We start from the raw sequence: 18,856 nt of genomic DNA on the forward strand, positions 1-18,856 counted from the left end.
TAAGATCTAAGTGAATGTTAAGAATCCGGATACAATAAAAGGAAAACTGTGGTGCACAGATTGCGAGGACGGCCATACGAAGGGTTCATGCCCGAAGAAGCAATTTTGTGACATCTGCCAGGTGGCGAGGCATTCCTTGAAAGAGTGCCCATTTAACTTGAAAGCAAAAGGACACGAGCAGGTGTTACTAACGCAGGAAGCATCGTAACAATAGCAATAACACGGGCAATGACGCAACTTCAGGTGGCTATCGAAATAATAATAGACGCGGAAGGGGTGGAAACAATAACAATAACAATGGAGACCAGAGTAGAATACAATATGATGCAAGTGGACGGCCGATGATACAGTGTCGGGCATGTAATCTTTGGGGTCACTTTGCGAGGGACTGTACTACGAAGGAGGCGCCGCAACTACTGTGCAAATGGTGTGGTCCAAGGGACCATGAAGATTCAAAATGTCCAAAGCAAAGCGTAAATTTATTAAGTATTGAAACAAGTAATGAGAACGTGTTGGTGATCACGTGGGAGCAGGGAAAGAAGGCAAAATATCCGAATGTGGAAGAAGAGAAGGAGAGTTTACAAAAAGCCCGAACAGAGATAGAGAAGCAGATGAAAGCGGAGAAGTCACAAGTAAAAGACACTGCTGAAACTCCGAAGAGAAACTTGGCAGAACAAAACATGGTAAAACAGATAATGCAAACAGAAGTGCCAATTAAATTAAATGATCTTCTCACCATGCCACAGTTGCGTACGACTATTATAAATATGACACCGTCCCCAAGAGTGACGGAGGAAGCAAAGGATAGTAAGGAAACAACCATGGCAGCAGCAACAGACCCGATGTTACTAGCACTTATGACAGGTAGACACCCAGCAGTGGTGGAGATGGGCATTCTGGGTACGGTGCTAACGGATACAATAGTAGATGGAGGATCGAGAGTGAAAGTGCTAACGGAAGATATCTGGAAAAAACTTGGACAACCAACACTATGGCCACCCACATTTCAGTTACTTACAACAGATCAACATGGGATAAAACCCTTGGGAACATTGATGGCACAGCCGGTAACAATTGGGACACAACCATTTTTACTGGATTTCGTAGTCATTCCACTAAAGAGAAGAGGGTACGATGCCATCCTGGGACGGGGGTGGCTAGTGCAAGCTAAGGTAAAACATGATTGGAAAAGAAACACCCTGTCCATGGAGAAAGGAGGTAGGAGATTTATAATCGATTTGCATATACAAATGGTAGGAGAAACAGCAGCATCGTCGGACTCAGAAGGTGAAGGCGAGAATGACGACTAAGGGAAAAAAAGGATGGAACCCGATGATGAAGGGGTGCTGAGGTTAGGAGGGTCAACTGATGACGACCTAGATTCAGTAAACGGATTGCTACACTGGAAAATGGAAGATTATGAGGTCTTTCCGAGCTGCAACATTTTGAGTGTGGAGGAAGGAAAAGAAAGCCATGAGTTTCCAAAAGAGTACAGTGAACTAAAGGAGGGAGAAGCGCAAGTGGATAAGACACCTGCCCATATGTTCAGTAAAGATAAGCCAATAAAGTATGAAGAGCTGACAGTGAAAACAATGAACTTGGGTGATGAGGAAAATCCGAAGAACATTCTTGTAGGAGACGATTGGAACCCAGTATTGAAGGCGGCAGCATTCAGAATGTTCATGGAGTACAAAGATGTTTTTGCTTGGACGTATAAGGACTTAAAGGGAGTACCACCAGAACTATGTGTCCATTGAATACCACTAATCGAAGGCGCGGTACCAGTATGGAAGCGACCATACCAAATGAACAAAAACTATACAGCGCGGGTCACAGAAGAGATTGATAGGATGTTGGAGGCAGGTGTCATTTTTAAAGTCCAGACAAGTGAATGGGTATCACTGAATGTGATATCCTTGAAAAAGGATATGACACAGATAAGAATATGTGTGGATTTTCAATTCCTAAATGCCGTAACAATTAAAGACCCGTTCCCAATACCGTTTACAGATAGTATTTTGGAGGAAGTGGCGAGGCATGAAATTTACTCATTCATGGACAGATTCTCTAGGTATAATCAGATATCCATCGCTGAGGAGGACAAATTAAAAACGACATTTATCGTCGAGGATGGAGTATATGCATACAACAGGATGCTGTTCGGATTATGTAATGCTCCAACGACCTTCCAAAGGATTATCCTGTGTATATTTGATAAGATGTCTGTTGGAAATTTTAAGGCATTTTTAGATGACTGGTCAATTTTTAGCACAGAAGACAAACACATAACGGCGTTAGGAGAGTGTATGGAGAGGTGTAGGCGAGCAAGATTAGCATTGAACCCGAAGAAGTGCAAGTTCATGGTGCCACAAGGGAAGCTGCTCGGACATATAGTTTGTAAAGAGGGATTGAAGATGGATCCAGACAAGATCCGCGTTATCTTAGAGATGCCACCCTCGACAGATGTGTCAAAAGTGAAGTCATTTTTGGGGCGCATCAGTTATTACCGAAGGTTTATTAAAAACTATGCAAAATTAGCTTATCCGCTGGACAAACTCACCTGCAAGGGTGAACCTTACAGATGGGAGACTGAGAAAAATGAAGCCTTGGAGGGATTGAAGACAAGGTTGGCTACAGCTCCAGTTTTGGCTTATCCAAATTGGGATAAAGAATTTCATGTCCATGTAGATGCCTCAAATTATGCCATTAGAGCAACACTAGTGCAGATGGGTGACCACGGGTTGGACCATCCAGTGTACTTTGCAAGCAGATTGTTGTCGAAGACGGAGACAAATTATAGTACCACGGAGCGAGAGGCATTGGGGATGGTATATGCAGTACAGAGATTTCGACACTACTTGTTGGCTACTCCATTTGTATTCTACGTAGATCATCAGGCATTTCTATACTTGGTCAATAAGCCGATTATTCAAGGAAGAATAAGCCGATGGTTGTTATTATTACAGGAACTCACATTTAAGATCGTGGTACGGCCAGGGAAGAGTCATGTGAGTGCAGATCACCAATCGAGAATAAAATCGGGGGAGCCACCTAAAGGAGTTAATGATGATTTTCCAAATGCACAAATTTTTCAGGTTACAATACTACCAGCCTAGTACACATGCATTGGAGAATATCTATCGACAGGACAGTTTCCAAGCGACATGCCACCAAACGAAAGACGTAAATTGGTGCTGAGAAGCCGGACATTTAAGTTAATCAATGGACTATTGTATAAAATGGGACCGGATCAGATTCTAAGACGGTGCGTCCTCGAAGAGGAAATTTCGAAAGTACTGAAGGAAGCACACAAAGGCCTGACGAGAGGACACATAGGACCGGATACTACTACGCGCAATATACTTTTGGCAGGGCTATGGTGGCCGACAGTATACAACGATGCCAGGGAGTGGGTCGTTGCATGTGATACATGCCAAAGGGCCGGGAAACCACTGAAGAGAGATTTTATACCTCTGAATCACTCGCACGCACAGGAACTTTTTGAGAGGCGAGGACTGGATTTTATTGGACCGCTGAAAGTGAGTAAAACAAGGTGCCGATACATCATGGTAGCGACAAAGTACTTAACTAAATAGGTGGAGGCACGTGCATTACCAGACAATTCTGCAGTCAACACAACAAGATTTTTATATGAACAAATTATTACAAGGTACGGGATCCCACTCCAGTTGACAAGTGATCATGGAGGACATTTTGTTAACCACGTTATCGGAGTGCTCACTACTGATTTCAAAATTTACCATTCATTATCGAGCCCGTACTACCCAAGGGCTAATGGATAGGCAGAAGCAACGAACAAAATCCTGGTGGGAGTGATTTATAAGTCCTGTGCAGTTGAGGGAGAAGATTGGGAAGAGAAGTTACCATTTGCCTTATGGGCATACCGTACCTCATATAAAGTAACTACAGGTACCCCGTTCCAGCTAATGTATGGACAGGAGGCAATGGTGCCGACAGAGTTCATGGTACCAAGTTTAAGGATAGCAATCGAGAATAAATTAGGCAACATGGAGAGCTTACGAGAGAGACTGTACAATCTGAACAAACTCGATGAGTGGCAGTTGCAGGCGTAGTGGGCCATCGAAGTTAAACAAGCAAGGAGGAAGGCGTGGCACGACAAGCACCTAAAATTGAACAACTTTCAACCTAGTCAATTGGTACTCAAGTATAATGGACGAAATGAAATAAGGCCTGGAAAATTTAAAATTAAATGGGTTCGACCATACAAGATATGGGAAGTTGGATATAACGGAGCAATTAAATTGTGGACACAAGACGGGAAAGAAATACCAGATGTCATAAATGGATCAAAGTTGAAAATATACAAGGAAAGGAAGGATCCTCCACGGGCAAATAATTGAACGAAGAAAAGATGTTTGTAAATAATGTAAATAATGTATATATAATATTAAAGTCGAATATAGTTTGCAATGTCAAGTGATAAATTGTAAAAGTGTGAAGTGATAAATTGAATGCATTAAGAGGTAAATTTTTTAAGTAATCGGGAGCATAAGTCTGTCGTACGGCCTTGGCAGAGATTATATAGAAGAGAAGCAAATTAATAAAAAAAGAAGAGGAAAAGACCATACGGCCTTAAAAAAAAGAAAAATGGAGGCAATTAAATGACCGTATGACTTAGTTAGATGACCATACGGCCCAAAAAAGAACATGTGTTAAATTAAATTAAATATTAAATAGGAACAAAAGCATGACCGTACGGGCCAAATGACCATACAGCCTCGAAGCTTTGGTGAGGGGCCAGCAAGACCGTACAGAAGATAGAATGACCATACCATACGGTGGAATAGCAAAGGATATAGGAAGACCAAGGCAAGTCGAACCCAAAGAATCATTGATGTTTGTACGGACAAGAACAGAAGCAAGGGAATAGCGCACGGTAACAAATCAGAAGACCGTACGGACAAGGCACTGTACGGCCAGCAAGGAGCATCCAAAAACATCGTACAGTATCACCGTACAACCAGCAAATAGAGCCAACATTGCACAGTGATGGAGACATATAAAACCAACCTGGGTAAAGAAAAAATACAGAGTCGTACAAGGTGCATGAGGAAATAAGAAGGAATGCAAAGGGAAAAGACTGTACGGTCTTAAGCACACAAATTTTCGTCTCAATACCGTACGGAGAGCAGAGTTGAAAACTGTTCAAAAAAAGAAAAGAAAAAATTCATACGGCATATGTTGTAAGTCTCTCAGACAAGGAAAGGAACCCATGGTGAAAGGCAATTGCCAAGAAGGGCACAAAATCAAAGTAGGGACAGGAAAGCAAGGAGCATACAAAGGAAAAAGGAGGAGGCCGTACGGTGCACGACAGGGATGAAGGTGGTTCGTACAGCGTGGGGAGTCATAAGGAGAAGAATTGCATTGACCGTATAGCCAGAGGAAGGAAGAGTTAAATTGTTGACAAACAAATAAGCCGTACAGTTCGAAAGTGAGGAACCATCACCTGGAAGGCTGAATCCAGTCAAGTCGTACCATAGAAATTGTTCACAGAATTTGAAGAAGTCGTACAGTTCGGAAGTGAGGACAAGAAAGGAGATTAGGAAAAGTTGTACGGGAGGTAACTGCCAGAACGGTTTAAGATTTATTCACAAACGACAAAAGAGTGACAATTATGCAATCAGCAAGAAAGAGGGCTTGGAAGAGAAAATTAGACGAAGACACTACCATGAACAAGAACGCGAAGACACTACCATCTAGAATTCGTGTAGCAAGAGGGACTTATGTAGGGTCCAGTAGCGCTAGTGCAAGTAAGAAGAAAGCAAAGAAAACGAATCAGCCGAGAGAACTTCCTACAGTATAGAGTATCACATTTGAAGGGTTAAATGGTGCAGAGTGCCGAAAATGGTGGCCGGACTCCGAACAACCACCAAGTAAAGGCTAGTATCCAAAGAGCACAAGTGGAATGGGTAGTGCAAATGCCAGTATTTTGCATCAAAGACTATGAAGGGTTTTTGCGCATTATGATTGAAACATATGACAGGTTCTCCAAAAGCAGTAGATTCGAATATCTTGGTTGCAAATTAACAGTATCATTTAGACCGGCGGATTTTACACGAGTATTTGGCATACCTGGTCATGCTCAGGGTGGAAGAAAAATAGAAAGCAAGCCGAAAAATTTAAGCCATGAAGTGAAGATGAAGTTGATACAGCTTGTGTGCGGAGACCTATCGCAGGTAAAACAGGAGGCTCTTTCAGACACGTCCAAAGGCAAAGGACTAAAGAAATCTAATATCCAAGAGGGGCATTGGCGTTGTTTGATGGACATAGTTAAAAGTCGTCTCACAGGTTCGAGCCGCACTTTAGATATCTCTTTTCCCCACGTAGCCATGATGAACGGAATCTTGCACAGAAGAGTTTATGATTGGGCAGCATTATTGGCCGAGTGGATGTCAGAGTTTATGACATTACACCACAAAACGTTCTATATGTCACATTATGCTTTTGGTCTGTTTTTGGATGCGACAACGCGGATGATGCCGAATGAGGCACTAGAGGCAAAACCGGGACCACTTGCGCCTAGCGAACCACCTATAATGCAGTGGAAGCACTTGGATACTCTCGGCACCAAAATCGTAGGATAGAAGCAACCAAGGCCGGATGGTGGTGACACAAATAGCAGCAAAGAAGAGACATCTTCAGAGGAGAATGGGTCTGAAGGGGAAGAGGAGGATGACGAAGAGGTAGAAGTGATTACGGCTATGCCCTTGAGATTTCCACGGCCTGTGCTTTCGACTACGACACACTTGGTTCCTGTAGGTATACATGGTATCCCAGGGTTTGGACAGATCAGACAGCCAGTAGTGATGATGCCAGTTTCAGCTACGACGCAACCCACCGTAGAGACACAAGCTGTAGCAAAGTCACACTCAGCACCGACGGAGATAGTAGCTCCGGAGGCACCGAGAGAGCCGGCTCGTGAGACTCTACCAGATATAGGAGAGACTATGGTACCTGACATGGAGATGGAGATAGACACAGAGACAGGGGTGTTGGAGGTATTCACAGGCGAGGAGTTGGGGGCATCAGGTGTCCTACTGGATGTAGTAGGATCTAATGTGGTGGTCACAGTAGACACGGCACTGTTAGCATCACCTGAGCAGGATAGCGAGAGAGAGGACCGAACCCAGAGGGTGAGTGCTTTTCTGAGTACAAAGATCCACCGAACTCTAGCACCTCGAGTGACATACTTGCAGACACCCTTGCCAACACCCACGCGAGAAGCAATTTCAGAGAACCCACTACAGGAGGTTGCGCAGGCACAGAGTGAGGGAGTACCGCATAGCGTTGTTGAGCGTATGGCGGATGCAATGGAGAAGGCTATGGGTACACAGCAGGAACGCCCATTAGCGCGAGAGACAACGATGACAGAGGCAGTTTTTCTTGATGATGTTGCAGCTCTAGCATCTCGGGCTCGCCAGGTTATAGATTCGACAAAGATGCAAGTGTTGGAGTCAGTAGGGAAGGCGCTGGAGGGAGTCATATCCTTCATGCGGACGGGATGCCCAGCTGCCTTTACAGTTTGTTTTCAAGAGAGGGGATGGCCCGATGTGGAGACCACAGAGATGCGGCAGGACTGGTCCATGACGAAGGAACCTGAGATGGAGAGTCGGATTGAGAGACTAATTCAGGAGATAGCGAAGTTACACAGGGAGATGTAGTAAACTCTTCGAAGGAGTCAAGCGGATCAGGTAGCAGCTGAGAGAGCTCCGGAGGAGTCAGCTGTCAAGTTAGCCTCAGAAAGGGCAACCTGGGAATCTAAGAAGGCGGCCTGGCAATCCGAGAGTGCAGCCCTATTAATGGAAAAAGAAAAGATGGCAGCAAAAAAGGAGAAGGAATTGGGAGAAGTCGGAGAGATGATGCAATCAGCCCTAGAGCTCCAGTTGGAAGCGGAAGCAGAGTTGAAGATCAGAAAAGAACAGGTCTACAAGCTAGGGGCAGAGGTGAACAAGTTGCGGACGCGGACAGCCACTACGCCTAGGATGCATCCCTCTGTCTAGTACTTATGCATTGGTGTAATTTGTTAATGAAATTTTGTTGTATTGTCGTCCGGAGACGACCTTTCTTTTGGGGGGGATGATGTTGTCGGTAAATGTACAATGTAGCTGATGGGTAGAGTAGTATCCGAACGGGCGCGTGACGCTTTAGTCACCCCTTCGAAAAGGTATATGTACACATCCGAGATGGACTTTGGAAGCATCGATAGATCATTGTAGTCATTGTAATGGGATTGTTATAAGGAAGTGCATACATGAATAAAGTACCTGTTCTGAATTGAATCGTGTTATACATGTGTTAAACTTCTTACCCTATACGGTAAACAATGTTGTTATTCAAATAACAACTATTTTTGGAATATTATGAATTGGATCTGCATTAGTATCTGACTTGAGACATTACAAGAAACTTCTTCATTGAAACATAATTTATTGTTATACTTAATTATAGTCATGGCCAATCTCATAATGAATTCCTTGAAGGATCTAATTATTAGATATTGTCATATATTTATAAGATTTGGTTATTTGTTGATATCATTAGTTGGAAAGTTCATTATAATTCCACTTGATCACTTGAGATTATTTGTTAAGATACTAATGTTGTTCCTACACAGCAAGAAGATTTTTTTACCTTTGCTAACAAATTTTTTTATGTTAAGCATAGTAGAATCATTTATTTCTCTGAGGCTAGATGGAACTAGGGATGGTTTGGTTCTTACTACATCATATGAAAGGATCATGATGTGTGTGAAACTATTTTCACATATCTTCTTTTCTAATTAAATGACTCTTATTAATCAAGTGGGACCAATACAAAATATATTCTTTAAGAAGATTTAATATTATATATTTACTATAGATTTATGATTTAAAACTTATTCCATTAACTACCTAAGATTCAATTATTGATTAAAACTGCTATTAAAATAAAAAATAGCAAACTTCAAGGGTGAGTGAATAACCGAGTTTGTGTGAAGGCGAGTCATGATGCGTAGTATTAGGCTAATGATTCTGATTCTACGCATGAACTCCAGTTCGAGTCATAATGGTTACCACGAACCTGTGAGAAATGGTGCTTCGGTTTTTCAGAAGGCAATGCTTCATTTTCTAATGTTACAAAGAAGATGACACATGGAAACAATTTTTTGCATGTCCGAATGCAAGAGGGTTGTAAGTTTTTACCTGGGGACTCTTCTCCTCATTAGGGTGGAGCGCTACGGAGTGGGTTACAGGTGTCGGTGGATGTCATGTCATTGAATGGCGAAGGGATTGGATCTTGTAGGTCCAGATTTGATGGTTGTGTCTCCCCTCAAAAGGCAAAGGGAAGCTCTCTTCCTGCTGAGTTTGTGGTTACAAGTAAAGAGGATATGAGGGTTTTGCAGCCCACAACAGTGCCTACCTCAATAAAGTTAGAGGGTGAGGAGGAAGCTAAAATGTTGCATAACGTAACTGTTTTTTCTGAATTAGGACTAATTGGTCATTTTAATGGATTTTGGCCAATTCTGCATGCTTTGCATTCTTGGATCTCCTCCAACAAGGAACCCATTATTACTGGGTATGTCTAGATTTACCCCATGACAAGGGGTTTCATTATTGTCATCTTTGAAACCACTCATGACATAAACAAGCTTTTGTGTGAGCAGGTTTGGAACTAGGACGATAAATCTGTTTTAACGCTCAAGCCCTGGCACCTTGATTTTTGTCCTACTTCCTAAGTTTTTTACTGTATTCCTTTGTGGGTAAGGCTAAAAATCTTCCACTAGATCTTTGGTTATATTTGTGCCTTGTTGTTATTGGAAATTCCTTAGGAAATTTTATAATGGTGCATGGAGGATCTTCTAACCTCCTTCCCTCCTCCTTTGCACACACTCTGGTAGAGATGGACATCTCTAATCGGCTTCCCATATAAGTATCAATTAATTCTTCAAAATGGTGCGGTTGCAGTCTCTTGATTATGGAGGAATCCCATTTAGATGTAGAAGATTTTTTCAAGTTGGTCATGTATGGCTGCTAAGTGTGCCAAATATGGAGTGAACAAACCAACCTGTAGGTGGAAGGATGCTTCTCAAAATGATTATACAATTTAGAAAAATATTGAGAGACAAAAGAGTTTCTCTCAGGTTGTTGATCCGGTAGAGCTGGTACTGACAGGCCATCAGTAGCATGGAAACAAGATGCAAGAGACGAATAATTTTATTACAGATGCGCGTGGAGCAGTGTCTCCATATAGAAATGGGCAATTACTCCTGAAGCAAAGGAAAAGTACCAGCCCTGAATATCCCAAGACAAAGTTTTACCTGAGGACAAATGCACATTAGTCAAATCATGTAGTGAGAATGTCAGCCCAGCAAAAGACAAATCCATAAAAAAGTTTTGTGATGAGGAGATACCTCATGTAGGAACATCTCAAGACTGAATAAATTTGACTGCTAGGGTCGAGGATGGATGGCAGACAGTGGAAGGGAAGAAAAATAGAAAACATGTTAAGGAGTCCTTTGATATGGTCCTTAGGTCTCATTCTAAGGGTAGTAAAAATGTTGATATGTAGTCTTTTGACTTTTCGGGTTTGAAACTAGTGTATTTCTGTATTTTGGGATAGTAGTACCCTTCCTTGTTACTACCCTTGGATCAGACCATGTCTTTTCCTGATTGTTTTTCATTACAATAAAAATATACTATCAATAAATATAAAGGTAAACTCCATTAGAGAACACAAAATCAATATTTAATATATTAATATTATATGAATTTTAAAGCATGTTTTAATTGTGTTGATTGTTTCAATATTCAAAATATATAGTGACAAATATAGAATTATTTTATTTACTTAAACTTTAGTCTCAAACAATTGTATTTATTACATACAATTTTAAATTTTAAACGATAAATTTTTGCCATTAAATAGTTTTTAAGAACATAATTTATACATCTATAATTTTTTTAACTATTTATTATAAAAAATATTATATTTATTTTCAAATAATAAATTAAAATATAATTTCCAAATTAAAAAATATTTTATCAATACACAAATATTTTGGATGAATAACTTATTTAAATTTTAAAATAATTTTGTAAATATTAAAATTAAATATATATTTATTTAAATACACTGAAAATTAAATTTAAAAATTCAATAAATAACCTAAAACTTAAGATTTAATTGAATAATGATTTGCTTATTTATAAATTTACAATCGTAATCGCAATGAGTACTTTTAAAAAACATAAGACATTTTGGAAAAATTCTTATTTGTCATTGGTTAAAAAGAAATTTTCAATTTCTTTAATTGAAAAATGTAAAAAATCCCGACAAAAATCCAAACTGACCAATGGCATAAATAAAAAATATGCTATGAAATTGATATAAAAAATTAAAATGGCACAAACTATAGAATAACAATTAAATATTTCTACTGGCATGGTTTACAAAGCACGATTAATTGTCTTAAGCGAGGCGAAAACATTAGTCTCGCCTATACAGGCAGGGAATAATATTATACTGGAAACATAAAAAATTAATTGCAAGTGAAGATGATAGGCAGTTTGTTGTTATCCATCGAAAACTCAACTTTCCTACTGCTTTCTCTCCCTTTTGTCATCATGTCACATCATCAAAAATTGTTAGTCAAGTCAATTTGTTGTCTTCATAGTCTGTTTTCAAGGTCACCTTGTCATAATTTTTTCTTTGACTAATTCTTTTGTAAGGTAATGATGCTTGCCAATATAAGAAGTAAATGATGATGAAATACCAAGGGTGGCAGACAAGAAAGGAATGATAGAACAAGCAATAGCATATTAGCTCATGATAGATGGCAATGAATGTTGAAAAATGGCAAGGCTAATTGTCTTTGTCATTGTTGATCTCCAATGAGGACATGACAGGTTTATATCATGAATATTTCCAACGAAGGTTGTTTTCCCTTTGGCTTAACCAAGATGGAAGTATTTCTGCCAAAATCATGAAGTGCTGACATAAGTGTCAAACTCCACTCAAATTCCCACTTTTGGGCTTAAGTCATATGAATCTTTGAGGAGCACACAAACTAATTGGCTAATTCCACCTAAGCCTCTGCAAGCAATTATCGGATTAGTTTGTCATAAGAATTTTTGCTAAGGATAGAAAGGTTGGTAACATTGATAACTTTCTCTGCATAGATCTCCAATCATAATAATACTTAAACAATGTCCTGTCTCATGAAAGACAAGCTCACTTCTATGATGACAAAACCATTATAAAATCCCACTTAGCTAGAGGTAGCAGAAAAACGTACCTAACCTGGCTCTTCCATTATAAAGTTCCAACCAGCCACCCTTTTCAGCAGCACACAGTGAAAATGCCCTTAAACCCTTTCTGCCTGGCTGAAATACTGAGGTTGTATGCCAATCAGGGCCTGCCCATTATAAAAATTCCTCTTAGCAACTTGAATCTGGTTCAAATCTCATAAGTGTGTGCCCAAGTGGCTTTTGCAATGGCAGTAAGTGAGCAATCTTGCACCCACATGACTTAAAACCAGACAAGGTCTCAATAGAATGCACCAACAATATATTTTCCCGAAAGGATGACTGAAGTGCACTCAAAGCATTCATTCATCTGGCTAAAGCACCAACTTTGCATGCCTATCTGACTATTTCTTAGCAATAAGTATACTATGATGCGAAACTCACATTTGAAAGGTGCTGCACTTTGTCAAGATTTGCAGGTGCAAAGTAATATATGCAGTGAGAGCTATGTTGCAATATTAACAGAACAATCAACTAAGTGTTGTGAGGTTTTCACACCATCACCCGATTGTAAATGGGGACCCCCTCTTTTGTTCTAAGTGTATGGAGTAGGAAAATTTTAGCAACGATTCAAGAACTTTACAAACCTTCTAAAAGTTGAGTTGAAAAATAAAAATTGGAAAATTTTGGCTAAGTGTCAAAAATGGGGAAAAAGCGAAAAATTTAGCCATGTGGAAAATCTGAAATTTGATAAATTTGGCTTAAAAAAATAAATAAATAAATAAAATAATAATAATAATCCAAAAAAAAAAACTGAAATTCATAAAAAAGAATTGAGCCAAAAATATATCTACTTGCCCAAGTGCATGGTGACTTTTGCCCACTACATGTACTTGCCCAAGTGTATGGTGACTATTGCACGCTACATGCACAGTGCTTGCACCTTGCCTAAGTCACTCTTGATTTCCACCAAGAAAATGTGTAATTTTGCCTACGTCATGAGTGATTTCCACTTCATGCATAGAGGTTTTGCCTAAGTCCCTAGTGGTTTCCACTTTATGTTTAATGCTTTTGCCTAAGTGTGTAGTGGTCTCCACTTAGCGTTTGATGGTTTTGCCTAAGTGAGTAGTAGTTTCCACTCCAAAATTAATAAGCAATCTCAATTTCAAACCACCCTACCTCTGCTTGAGTTTAATAAGATGCTTTGAAATTTTAAAACATATTGGAGATTGTGTAACAAGATCGAATTTCAAAGACATTAATAACACCTAAAAAATTTAAAAGAAATAAATTATTGACAAAGAAAGCGATAAATATTGAAGGAAAAATATATAAATGGTTTTAAATCGCGATGAAATCAAAATTTGCCTCGACTTTGCTAATGGTGGGTTTTGAATTTGCTAGAGATTAAATTTAACTTGACTTTGCGAAATACGAATTGATTTCAAAAATGAATTAATTAATTCATCCATTGTTGCATTGAAATTATCAATATGACATCGATTTTAATAAATGGGAAATTAAAATAATGGAAAATAAATCATAAATGGTAATAAATTAAATATTTTCCAATCCAATTTGCATTAACCCCATTATATTATGTTTATTGGAAATTAAAATGACAAGTTTGTGATGATTTTATAAATCTTATTGTAATTATCATTTACATTTTACAATTATTTACAAGTGGTGCTTTGCCTTGCAGGTTAAGATGATGAGGTGACATAATGGCCTTTTTTCCGATTGGTCCATGGTTTCTTTCATATTTTGTTATTGGTCTATGAGGTGGTGGCTTTGTCTATATATCAAAGTAACGAGAATCAAAATCAGATTAGAATTGGCAAGGTCAAATTGAATCGTGAATTGGTCATGAATCGGAATCGAATCAGCTATGAATTGACAAACTTAAAAAAACCTTTTAAATTTAAAGATTTTAACAATTTAAAACTTATTTCATGTACCCTTCATTGAATATAACTTAGACACAATATAACATCATCAAATAGAAGTTAACACATACATAAACATGGAACATAAATGATAAATCCATCGCATAGTAAGTTATGAGAAATCATATGATCATAAAGATTCAAATCATAGAATGTATGTAAAGTTGCAAACAATAAGATGAAGATCCATAAGACATCAAATCATAAATGTATGTAAGAATCTAAAATGAAGATCCATGAAACGTATATCTATCAATATCTGTAAACAAAATGAAAAAACAAGGCTCTAGCTCAAGCCTCATCATCATCCTCAAGCTCGGTCGCAACCTCAACCTTAGCCTTTGAGTATCCAATCTACCTTGTACAAAGGCGTCTAAGGTAGGTCCTAGAGGACTACCGAGCCATAGCCCCCACATGTAAGATGAGCTCACGAACAAAATCACTACGGCCTGTGTTTGTACGTGCGCATGTGCGTCTACCAGTGCCTAAACGTGCTCTAGCTGCCTCCTTTGCTCTGGCCACAGCCTCAACCTCTCTATCCACCTGGTCAACCCACTCATGGTCTTCCTCAGTGAAGACTAGATCCACAGCCTCAGTGAGCCACTCTAATTCTGGATCAATCTCCTCCAAAATGATCGGAGAGGAGTCAAGGCACAAAATCTGTCTGATCCTAAGACGAAGGTTGTAATGAACAAAGACAAGATCATTCAACCTCTGCATAGTGTTGTGAGGTTCTCACACCGTCGCCCCAAAATTTTGGGGACCCCCCTTTTTTCGGTCGCTTTGGCAATAATTTTTAAGTTCAAAAAAATTTGGTCTTAGAAAATTTTACTTCTTGGACACCTTCAGGCCGAGAGGGAGAAAGGTTTAGGTTTATTTTTCACCTAGTTTTAAGCTTGATTTTCCAGAACGACTAATTTTATCCTTAGGCCGAACAAATTTCAAAAAACAACACTTGGCAAGATAAAATTGTGAATTTTGTACTTAAACGATTTTATTTTGAAAATTTGGATATAATTGTATAAACTTGAGTAATTTTCAAAATGAAATTTTGTTAGATCTGGTTTTTTTGGAAAATCTTGAATTCTTTTCGGTGAAAAAATTAATTTTGTGATGGTGAAATCAAATTGGAAAATCGATTTTAGATTGTAGAGAAATGATTTTTTTTTGTTAAAAAAAGAAATTTGGCAAAATCGATTTTGAATTTGAGTTGCAAAAATTGGCATTAAATGGGTTGAATTCACCTTGAAGATTTTAAAATATTTAAAGAGATTAGTAATTTAAAATTGAAAAAATCAATTTTGGCTTGCCAAATTCGATTTTTAATGATATATTAATTACTAAATCGTCATTAAATGGAAACATTTAGCATCTTCAAGGCTTTATTTTATTTTTTTTGCAATTTTGGTCTAATTGGCAATTTAAAAATGCAAATTTCATTGTGGCAAAATTAATTTTTGGCTTATCATTTAATTGGGACCAGATTGTGCACTAATTAATGTTTTTTTCCCCTCCTAGGTGCAAGTTGGTCAGCTAGAGAAGGTGCAACTTGGCCAACTAGAGTAGGCAAGTGAATTGGGTATAAGAGGGATCTCCTTCCCCTTACCTTCTCATTCATTCCATCCTCCTCTTCCATGCTTGGGCGGTTTTCTCTTGGCTTTGACGATTTGTTTCAAGAAGCAACTCTTGGCGATTTTCTAAGGCAGCATTCTTGGCAATTTCTTCTAGCACCCAAGCAGGTCTGCACTTCATTTTTGGCGATTTTCCTTGCTAGGGCAGCCTTCTTCCAAACTTGGCAATTTTTATTTGCAAAGGAGAACATTTTCCATGATTAGTGAATTGTTGCAAGGGCCAAATTTTCCATGTTTGGTGACTTCCCTAAGGCATATCTGATTTTTATGGCCTTAAACGATTTATTATTGAGGTCTAATTTCTTCTAAAGAGGCTGAGATTTTTCTCCTAGTGGTTGGACGACTTTTGTTGGTGAGGAAAACAAGTGATAAAATCTGATTTTTGTGGCACACGCATGGGCAATTTCAAGAGGACAGAATTCTGATTTCTCCAACTAGGGCATCAATATTTGCAAGGGGCTTGAAATTCTTAGATCTGATCCGAAATTCAAAAGAGGACCCGGCCATTGGTAAAGGTAAATTCAATTCATTTAGAATTGAACGTGGTCCTTAAGTGAATTTCGCTCCTTTGTTCTTGTCTAGTTTTGTTTCTCTTGGTTCTTCTTGCATTCATCATCCACCACTTCATCATCCCATCCTAGGTTGAAGATTGGAGATTAATAAAGGTAGAATCCATGATAGGACATTTGAAGAGGCAGAAATAAGTTAGACCACCCTAGGTTGAAGTTGAGAGATGTAAGTGTAGTATATCCTAAGGCACGAAGAGGCAGAAATAACTAGTAGTCTCACCCCTAGGTTGAAGATTATAAATTGATAAGTGTAGTGATAGGACTTGGCGAGGCAGAAATAAGTTAGAATCCATCGATAGAAAGAGGGTTGGAGATCGATAAGGGTAGTCCATATCACTTAAAACGAAGGGGCAGAAATAAGTGTTTAAAATGGTAGATGTTAGTGCAAGCAAAAACCCTAAGGGAACAAACACTAAGAAAGACAAAGAGGATATGATGCCTAAAACAACTTTCTTCTTGAAAATGAGGTGAATAACCAATACCAATATCAGTACAGTAAATATGATATAAGTAAATGACAGATTAAAGAACAATCCCCCATGGCAAAGAAGATATATAGAAGTGGAATTGTACACGCAACAACTTTTCCTCCTACCTTGCCTTGTCCAGAATTGGTTATGGAGTGCACATCCAGGTTTGATCTGATCAGTAAATCCATGATTTTTTATGAAGGGAAGAGGGTGTTGGCCAACACTGGTGGACAGGCGATCAAAGAAGCATTTAACATTCCCCAGTACAAGAGCATGATAGTGGTGATGATGGATCAGGGAGCCAAGTCATTTAAGGATAACCAGAAAGCTTATTTCATGCATCTAAAACAAGATTGGCTACACGAGGGAAAGAAAGGAGTAACCAGATCATCGAGGCTCATAGTGGCAAATTTCAGATCAGAATATGGCGATCTCATTGTGCTTCTCAGCCAGATCATGGGCCTAGCTCAAGGTATGCAATTCGAAAACTGGATGTACTTCTTTGTTGATGAAATTGAAAAAGGGAAAAGAAGATTTGATTGGGCTAGGATCATAAGTGAGAATCTAGAGTTGCAACTTAGAACTGTACAAGACCAAAAGCAATTCTACATGGGATCCTATCTATTTTACCTAATAGCTAGATTGTATAAAAGTCTGAGACATAAGGCCTTAGGAGAAATTGGCAGTGGGTCGGGGCAGTATTTGGTGCATGAATGCTATCCACAACTTCATTTGCACAACAACAAAGATTACAAAATGTTTTGTAACACCTTTTCCATGAAGACAGCAAGGGTATTACAAGGGACACTTGCTAAGAAACTTTCATCGGAAGTAGAATAAGAAATATGGGAGTTGGTTCATCCGGTTTCCGCAATTCACCTACATTAGAGTAGCAGGAAGCACAATTTGTCCCAAGAGGCTTCCAAGATACCCACCCAACAAGGTAGTTTTGATGGAATTGGCTAGGCAACTTGAGCATTATGACAAAATAATGAGACTCGAAGGTAAGACAGGGATTACCTTCTCATTCGGAATTAGCAATGAGAGTTGCCCCAATCGCGTTGCCTTTGCAACTGCGAAGGAATTAAAATGGTATCATCTAGGATGGTACAGAGCAAGGCAAGGATTTGATCCTAATGGTCTTATCAAGGTATCTCACGGAAATACATTTAAACATGTTCCCACTATAGAAGACTTTTGGGCCAATGCCAAGGATGACTCATGTGAGAAAGCTAGCTTTCTCAAGATTGTCGGTGAACATGATAAGCGATATCAAATGGAGAGGCCTTGATATTCCCGATCAACTAGAAGATGATGGAGATTTACTGAGAGAAGATTATGATACAGTACAGGAAACAAAGTTGAATCCAGCAAATTCGGATGATCGTCAGGATCCTTCCTTGGAGGCAGTTACAAGAGCAGTTGATTTGCATACCAAGTCATGGTACAATGAAAGATTAAGGAAGCTACAAAATCAAAGGATTCCCCTTACTTATGAGAAGATGAAGCCAAAAGAGGGTCCAACGGAATCAGTCGAACAAAAGGGTGAAGGAGGCAGCCAGCAGCAGGGAATAATTAGAGGCAAGAAAAGAGCTTTGGAGGTTGAGAAAAACAAAGAACATTTGGAACCTCCAGCAAAAAGACAGCATGTGGCACCGTCAAGGGAAAGTATGATTGAGGCCAGAGGCCAAGAAGATAACACAAGTGAACAAAGGACTACGGTAGAAGTGAGCTCTGATTCAGAGTCAAGTGGTTATAGTAATAGCACCGAGTACTCTCCTCTCTCAGAAAACCAACAAGGAGATGACATGGCAGTTACTAGTGGAGAAGAAGATGAACCGATTGATATTGAGGAAATAAGTCAGGCGCCCGAGGCCGTTGGTGATGCTTTGTTAGTCGAACCAAATCCAGATTTGGAGAGATACACCACACCACTATGGTTAAGGCAAATGCTTATGCCAAGAGGTGAGG

General features: G+C 39.2%; 1 protein-coding gene across 4 annotated transcripts in view; it reads right to left on the reverse strand.

Annotated features, from left to right (window-relative positions):
• The window catches only part of LOC149534774 (uncharacterized), a 154,531-nt gene that overhangs the window by 91,112 nt on the left and 44,563 nt on the right, over positions 1-18,856 (reverse strand). The gene's annotated exons all lie outside the window — the stretch shown is intronic.

This window comes from Cupressus sempervirens, chromosome 10, assembly GCF_028749045.1.
Source record: "Cupressus sempervirens isolate cs-2001-9-10 chromosome 10, ASM2874904v1, whole genome shotgun sequence".
Classification (NCBI taxonomy): Eukaryota; Viridiplantae; Streptophyta; class Pinopsida; order Cupressales; family Cupressaceae; genus Cupressus; species Cupressus sempervirens.